The following is a 9,110-nucleotide window of genomic DNA, read 5'->3' as shown; positions in this document are numbered from 1 at the left end:
CACAGGGCCCAACAGTGTTCAAATCCCCTATTATGCTTATTTTGATTTCGATTTCACCCTTTATATCTTCCAAAAGTTTTTATTTTTATGGATATTCTTGTATTGGGTGCATATATGTTTAGCAGAGTTATATCCTCTTCTTGTATCAATCCCTTTAGTTTTATGAAATGGCCCTCATGTATTGTTATGGCTTTCACTTTGAGGTTTATTTTGTTAGATGTAAGAATTGCTACCCCAACTTCTATTCATTTCCATTTGCCTGAATATTTTCCCATCTGTTCACTTTCAGTCTTTGTGAGTCCTTTGTTCTGAGATGGGTCTCTTGTAGACAGCATATGTATGGGTCACATTTCCTTACCCACTCAGCTATTCTATGTCTTTTGATTGGAGCATTTAATCCATTTACATTTAAGATTATTTTCATTTAAGGTTATTTACATTTATATGTAAGGTTATTATGTTGCCATTTTTATTCTTTATGCCTGTGTTCCTCTCTCTCTTCCTATTTCTTTTTACAACAGTTCCTTTAGCATTTCTTGCATTGTTGGTTTGAACACCCTTATTTTTTTGTTTGTTTGTTTTGTCTGTGAAGGTCCTGATTTCACCTTCAATTTTAAACTGCTGGATAGAATATTCTTGTATTCAGTCCCTTGCTTTCCATCACTTTATATACTTCATTCCATTCCATTATGGGCTGATATGTTTCTGTTGAGAAATAAGCTGATAGTCTAGTAGGAGATCCTTTGTAGGTAACTTTCTCTCTCTCTCTGGAAGCCTTTAAAACTCTTTGTTACATTTGCCATTTTAATTATTATGTGTCTTGGTATGGGTCTTTTGGGGTTCATCTTACTTGGTTCTCTCTGTGCTTCTTGGACTTGTGTGACTTTTTCCTTCCCCAAGTCTGGGAAGTCTTCTGTCATTATTTCCTCAAGCAGGTTTTCTCTTCTTTGTTCAGTTTCTTCTCCTTCTGTCTCCCCTTTATACATATGTTGCTTCCTTTCATTTTTTCCTACATCTCCCTTAGGCTCTCCTACTGCTTTTTAATTTTTTTCACCAGTTGCTGCTCTGATTGGATGTTTTTCTTACCTTGCTTCCTAAGTTGCTGATTAGGTCTTCAGCCTCCTCGATTCTATTATTGAAATCTTCCATTTTGTTCTTTATTGCAGTTATATCATTCTTCATTTCCTCTTGATTCTTACTCATGTTGGTGAATTTCTCATTCAGTTCCTTATAATTCCCATTGAGTTGCTTGTAATTCTGTCATATTTTAAGCATTCTTATAACCATTACTTTGAATTCTTTATCTGACACATTCACTTGCCTTCATTTCATTTGTTTCTTTTTCTGGTGATTCCCCCCCCCCCCTTTCTTTTATTTAGGGATTATTTCTTTGTCTTCCCATTTTTGCTGTCTCTGTGTTTGTTTCTGTGTCTGAGATCAAATTTCTATGCCATCCAGATTTTAGAGGGGAAGGTCATATGTAGTTTGTGTTTTGGGGACCCCTGGTGCAGTCTCTAGATCTTCTGAGTTGGATGTTTTAGGGAGCCCTCTACTTGAGTTATTTGTGTTTTCCTAATGCATTTGAGTCTTGATGTTATTGTCCCAGTTGTGGATGGAATCTCCTCATAGGTTGTCTGACAATGTGACTCACCTCCAACCTCATTGTGAAAGTTGTTATGGATGTGTTTAGGGTCCCAGCTTACATGGCAAGAATTGCCTACAAGGTCCCTCTGGTGTTTGACTCTCTTCACAGTCCCGGATCCTGTGGCAGGTGTGGTATTCAACTCAGTTCCCACTCCTGAAAGGCTGATGGTGTGAGTCTGAAGTGGTGTTCAAGGCCAATCTGGGTGGTGATGTGGCTATTGCTCTCCCCTTCAAAATGGTGTTGTTGCTGAGCTGGTGCCATGTCCTCCAGAGAGTGCTTATGGTAGCAGCAGGGGTTCTTTGTCCAGGAGAGCCTTATTTGCCACACACATACACATACACACACACACACACACACACACACTCCCTTCTCACTCCCTTACTTATACTTTCTCCTTCACTCCCATCCTGCTGGCTGCCATGTTGGGCTTCCCTCCAAGACTAAAGTAGGTTATCTTTTTAATTTATTTCTAGCAGTTTAAACATTTTTTAAATTAAAATTATTTTTAGAGATATGGCCTATATTTGTTCATTAAAATATTTAAGTAAAGTGAATATCCTATATAGTAAAACCCCAATATGTAAATTGACCAAACAGCAGAACAACTGGTTGCTATGATGCACACTAACCACCAAGGGGCAGATGCTCAATGCAGAGCTGCAGGTTGGAAGTAAGGAGCAAGGGGTCCGGACTGCAAGAGCCCTGTACTGCAAGTGGAATGTCTGACTATTGGCAGGTGGATGTCCCCAGAGGAGTCCCAGACTGCGTGAGGGCACAGGCTAAGTTGCACATATTTGTGCACCAGTCCTCTAGTTTTTATATAAAAGAAAAGCTTCAAGTCCTTAAGGGGTTGGCAGTCATACACATGGTCATGGGATCCCTTTTGAACTATTCAGTGGATGCTTAGAAGAAAAAGGTTTCATTTTGGACAAGTGAAGCTTCAGTTATTAATGCCTTGGAGTTTCACAACTGTAGGAGAAGTTAGAAATACCTAGTAATGATCTTTTCACTTAGGTTGTGATTGTTTAATGGGAGAACCTTCTTTCCAAGTTGTGGGAAAGACTATGAGCTAATTTGAGCAGGAACAGACCTTTTCTGGGACATAGGCAAAATTTGGTTGCCATATTTAGTTAAGGTTTTTGCACATATCATAAATTACTTAAGTATTTGACAAGTTCATGAGTCTCAGTGTCTAATAGGAAGTCAAATGTCAGAAAGGGACTGAGACAAAGACCTGTTTGGGTGCTGCCCTTAACCTGAGAAGGGCAGTAGGTAAGAGTTTTACCCAGGTATCTGAAGTCTCCTGACACAGACAGGCTAGAATTCTTTAGAGAGTCTGATTTGTTCTTTTAACTTTTCCTGAAGCTTGCGATCTCAAGCTTGTGTGGAGATGATATTGAATGCCAAATGCAGAGGACATTTGTTGAGTACTTATAGGGAAAAAAAGAAAAGTCATTATCATTTTGTAAAGACCTAGGAAGTCCAAATCTGGGAGTGATTTGTTTTCATAAAAAATAAGCGACTTATTTGGCTTCTACAGTTCTATTTGGATAGGCTTCTGCCTACACTCTGAAGGTATTAATAAACACTATCAAGTATTCATTTTCATGGGGAGAGTGGCATTTGAGTAAAATCTATTTGCCAATCATAGAGGAAGGGAGAGGAGAGAGAGATAGAAACATCAATGATGAGAGAGAATCCTTGATTGACTTCCTCCTGCACTCCCCACACTGGGGATCAAGCCCACAACCTGAGCATGTGCCTTTGACCAGAATTGAACCTGGGACTCTTCATTCTGCAGGCCAATGCTCTCTCCACTGTGTCAAACCAGCTAGGCAATATTTATTTTTTTAATTTTTAATTTTATTTTGGGACCTACTGTCCTCTCCCTCTCAAAGAAATGTTTAGCTGATGAGAGGAAACAGTTCTCTGGAGAATTGATGGACTCCAAAATGAACAGGTGTGCACAAGCTCTACTAGTACTGAGAGATACTAAATCTAAACACACTAGCCACATTCTTTAGTGCACAGGCTTTGTTGTCTCTCTGACAGAGAGAAAGATCTCCTGTCTCTGAAAAACAGTCTTCCCCTCTACAGCAGGAGCAGCTACAAAAAAGGCCCTGGGCCTCTTTTCCCTGAAAGAATTCAGAGTCAAGATCCTTGGGAGGGAATGTGGTATGAAGTTGGGCAGACAAAATTGGAGTAAGGAAATAGGTCAGGTACAGTAAGTCACCAGAAAGGAAATCATTTTGTGTGTAGCAATGGCTGAAACTTAAAAAAGAGGATCTCATTACCAAGGTGACTTTTTCCCCCTAGCATGTTGCTTGGTGATGTTATTCAGACACACCCCACCTCCAACCTTTACTCTTTAGAGATAATATTTAAGCCTCACTAGTACTTCAGCTTCAGGGTCAAAAAACCAGCAAAACTGGCAGGTGATTCTACGACCAGATGCATTAACTGATGAATCCTGTAATGGCACCAATTAATCAATAGAGATAATGACTTTGAAAGGACACATCTGTAAATTTGATGAATTTTTTCTATTGAGATTATCTCCTAAATTTACACCCTTATATGGCCTTTGCACAGAGGACCCAGCATACTGTTCCTCCCTGGTGCTCCTCCTGATATTTTAAGACTAATTGTTATTTACACACAGGATCCCCAAGTAAAATTAACAGTGGAGAACCAATTGATTGATTGATTGATTGATTGATTGATTGCTCCTCTCCACCTGTCCCAAACTGGGGACAAAGTACTTTTGAAGACCTGGACAATTGGGGACTTGGATACTAGTTGGCTAAAAAGCGGACAGGTCAATGTGATGTACAATTGGCAAAGGCTTGCAGGAGAAGAGCCCTGGACCCACCACACAGGAGTGAAAAGTGCCTTGCCTAAAGAGGACAAGGAACAAACTCAATAACATACCTGGCTATTAAAGTCTGCCATGGCCATAAAGGCACTAGCCATGTTATGCAGTGTGCCCCCGGAGGTTACATGTTCATGTGAATTACAGGGGCAAATTTTGATGCCAAAAAATGCCTTCTAGGATTATTGTTACTCTTTTATCACAACATCCATAAATGAGACCCACCCTGGACTAGCTCACTCAAGCTATTCACACAAGTAGCTTCTAATTTTCTAAGTTGCTTCTCCAATGGTGTCAAGTGTTTATTTGGTTATATCTTCCTACCATGGTGAGAAATGGTGGCCCAATTGCCAAACAATGGCATGTTTACATAGCATATCAAAGACTTTAATCACATTAGCCCATGAAAATGCCATTTCCCTTGTTTATATACAAAATCTTTAGATTCTCTAGAGAAGTTGTCTTAAATAATTGAATGGACTTAAACATTTTGGTAGAACAACAGGTATATATATGATTATAACTTCTTGCTATATGTACATCACTGCCTCATCTCAGGTAGGTACAAGCCTCACTAAGATCAGACAACAAACTACCTGGCTTTATCAATCCTCAGGCCATCACATACCACTCTTTGAAGAAACCAGTGATTGGTTTGTGAGTTTGTTCTCATCAATGCCTCAAGAATTCAGGTCCACACTAGAAGAAATTCTTAAAATGGGTTTAACTATTTTTTGTTTATCTTTTCCCTTTTACTACTTGACTTTTTAAGCTAAATATTTTCATGAATTGGCTTTCCTACATCAGAAAATTTACATCTGGTGGAAATATGCCTTTAAGAGATAAACCTCTGTTTAGCCTACCACATTTGGCTTTACATCAGGATCAAACTTTTCATCAGAAGACTCAGGAGATGCTAATAGCTCCAAAGATATGGAGAAAGAATTGACAGTGGAGGAAGTCCAAGGGTGAGGGGGGGAGCAGACATATGTAATACTCTTTGTAATACTTTAAGCAATAAAACAAAATTTTAAAAAATAAAAACTTTAAGAAATAATTGTCAGTGGGGAGTAGAAAGGGGTATACAATCTTTGTCATATTTCAGGAAACAGTACTTCCAGTTCCTATTAGTACAATAAGGGCCTTGACAAAAAGAGTGGCTGATGCAGATTGCTCAATCAGAGAATTTGGCTGATGCAATCTAGTTTTAGTATGCTGACATGAAAGATTCATATCAGGAGCAGCAAATCCTGCATATCAGGGCCTGCATATCCACAGCCTCTCCCCTTAATCTCTTTGTTATGCTTCCCTTCTCTCTCAAATTCTCTTCCTACACTCAGATGCTGAGATAGACTTTAGGAAAAGAGCCCCCATAGTTTCAGGTGACTGTTGGGTATTCAGCTTTTCCAAGAAGAAAATTCTTCTATTTGCACCAACATGGATGGCAATTGAGGCCATTATGCTAAACTAGAGGCCCAATGCACAAATAGGTGTATGGGTGGTCCCTACAGGTGGTGTGTGGGGATCAGGCTTGTGCTCCAGCATCTCAGACCCGCAGTCCCACCTGGCACCCCACCTTGTCCTGGTGCTGCCTGCTCACTTGCTCCACCATCCTACTGTGGTCCCACTCTCTTCAGGGCCCATTGGCACCAGCAGCACCTCCACTGCTGCCACTGCCAGCACCACAACGCCAACACCGTCCATGTTCTGCACTGTCCCCCTGATGAACTGCACATGTCATAGTGAGCAGTCCAATTCCCAGTCAAGGGAACAATTTGCATGTTAGGTTTTTAATTCATAGGATGTAATAAGTCAGACAGTTTTAGACAATCACTGTGTTATCTCATATGTGGAATCTAAATAAAAATCAAACACATGGAAACAGAAAAACTATGGTTGCAATGGTGGATATTTTGGGGAAATAAAAAGTATTTATTAAAAATATTAGTTCAGTTTTATTATTGATAACATTATAGATATCTCCCCTATCCACCACTAGACCCCTTACTCTTCCGTTAGCCCCCACCCAGGTCTTTATTACCTCATTGCCCTTGTACATGGGCTATGCCTATCCTATATAATAAAAGGCTAATATGCAAATCGATCAAATGCCTGAATGACTGGTTGCTATGACATGTACTGACCATCAGAGTGTAGACACTCAATGCATGAGCTACCCCCTGGTGGTCAGTGTGCTCCCACAAGGGGAGCACCACTCAGCTAGAAGCCAGACTCATGGCTGGCAAGTGCAGCGGTGGTGGTGGGAGCCTATCTCACCTCCACAGCAGCGCTAAGGCAGTTGTACATCCTCTGAGGGGTCCCAGACTGTGAGAGAGCTCAGGCCGGGCTGAGGGATTACCCTCCCATGTGCATGAATTTTGTGCACTGGGTCTCTAGTCCTATATAATAAAAACCTAATATACTAAGTGTCTGGTTGTCAGTTCTTTCAAGGAATCAAAGCATAATATGCTAATGATATGCTAAGGCTGCTCAACTGCTTGCTATGATGTGCACTGACCACCAGGGGACAAACAGTTGACTGGTCTACCAGTCACTATGACATTCACTGACCACCTGGGGCAGATTCTCTGACTGTTAGGTTAGCTTGCTTCTGGGATCTGGCCAATTGAGACTGAGGCCTCCTGCAGTCCCTACCTGGCTGGCCAGCCTCTCGTGTCCCTCCCTGGCCCTAATCGTGCACTGGTGGGATCCCTCAGCCTGGCCTGTGCCCTCTCGCAATCTGGGACCCCTCGGGAGATGCCAGAGAGCCAGTTCAGCCCTATTCTGTTCAATTCAGGAGCTGTGCCCTGGTGGTCAGTGCACTTCCACAGGAGAAGTGCTTTTCAGCCAGAAGACAGGCTCAAGGTTGAGGAGCGCAGTGGCAGTGGCAGGAGCCTCTCCACCTCTGTTGCAGCATAAAGGATGTCCTGCAGGGAGTGGGCTTAAGCTGTCAGTCAGACATCCCCTGAGGGCTCCCGAATTGCGAGAGGGTGTAGGCTGGGCGGAAGAATACCTACCCCCTCACAAGTGTATGAATTTCGTGCACTGCGTCTCTAGTAAGTATATAAGCTCTTTGGTTTATTTCTTTTCATCCACCCAACCCCACCTTGATGTATTTCAGTCCATTCCATGCCTCCAAGCTTCAGGTCTTATTTTGTTGGTTAATTCATTCTGATAATTAGAGTCCACAGTAAGTGACTTTCTCAGACTGATTTATTTTACTTAGCATAGAATTCTGCTAAGTGCATCCAAGTTGTCACAAATGGTTAGAGGTCCCTCTTTTTTATAGCGGCATAGTATTCCACCGTGTAAATGCCCCACACCTTTTTTATCCATTCATACACTGATGGGCTCTTGGGCTGTTTCAAAATCTTAGCTATTGTAAATAACTTTGTCATGACCATAAGGGGTGCATATATTCTTTCTGATTGGAGTTTTGGGGGTTTTAGGATATATTCCCACATCATTATCTGTAATGATCATTAAGTTAAACAAAAGCTACGTTCTTAATTTTTTGAGTACACTCCACACTGTTTTCCATAGTGACTGCACCAGTCTACATTCCCACCAGCAGTGTACTAGGGTTTCCTTTTCTCTTCATCCTTGCCAGCAATTGTTATTTGTTTATTTATTTTTGAACTAGAGGTCCAGTGTGTGAAAATTCATGCATTTGAGGGGGTCCCTAAGTCTGGCCTGCACGCTCTTGCCTAAGCCTTTATTCGGATATCCTTAGCACTTCACAGAGGTGGGAGAGGCTCCTGCCACCACTGCTGCATTGGCCAGCCATGAGCCAGCTTCTGGCTGAGTGGCGCTCCCGCTGTGGGAGCACACTGACAACCAGAGGGCAGATCCTATGTTGAGCGTCTTCCCCCTGGTGGTCAATGCGCATCATAGTGACCAGTTGTTCCCAGTTGTTCTGCCATTGGAGTCAATTGGCATATTACCATTTTGTTATATAGGATGACAGCCTTTTGGACAGGTGTGAGGTGATATCCCATTTTGGTTTTATTTTATTTTTTTTAATTGAGCTGTGCCCTGGTGGTCAGTGCACTTCCACAGGAGAAGTGCTTTTCAGCCAGAAGACAGGCTCAAGGTTGATGAGTGCAGTGGCAGTGGCAGGAGCCTCTCCACCTCTGTTGCAGCACAAAGGATGTCCTGCATATTACATATGTGTCCTTATCCCCATCTTACCCCCCCTATACCTCCCCCACCCATGTCCTCACCCCCCTGTTGTCTTTGTCCATTGGTTAGGCCTATATGCTTGCAAATAAGTCCTTTGATTTCTCTCTTTCCATTTTCCTCACCCTCCCTACTTTCCCTCTGAGATGCTTCTCTGTCTCTGGATCTGTTTTTATTCATCAGTTTGTGTTGTTCATTATATTCCACAAATGAGTGAGATCATGTGGTATTTATCTTTCTCTGACTGGCTTATTTCACTTGGCATAATGCTCTCCAGTCCCACCCATGCTGTTGCAAATGGTAAGAACTCCTTTTCTAAAAGTTTCGCATAGTATTCCATTGTGTAGATGTACCACCGTTTTCTAATCCACTCATCTGCCGATAGGCACTTAGGCTGTTTTCAAGTTTTAGCTA

This window comes from Myotis davidii, unplaced genomic scaffold, assembly GCF_000327345.1.
Source record: "Myotis davidii unplaced genomic scaffold, ASM32734v1 scaffold1095, whole genome shotgun sequence".
Taxonomy (NCBI): Eukaryota; Metazoa; Chordata; class Mammalia; order Chiroptera; family Vespertilionidae; genus Myotis; species Myotis davidii.
The sequence above is the reverse complement of the archived record's forward strand: the minus strand, read 5'-3'. Positions refer to the sequence as shown.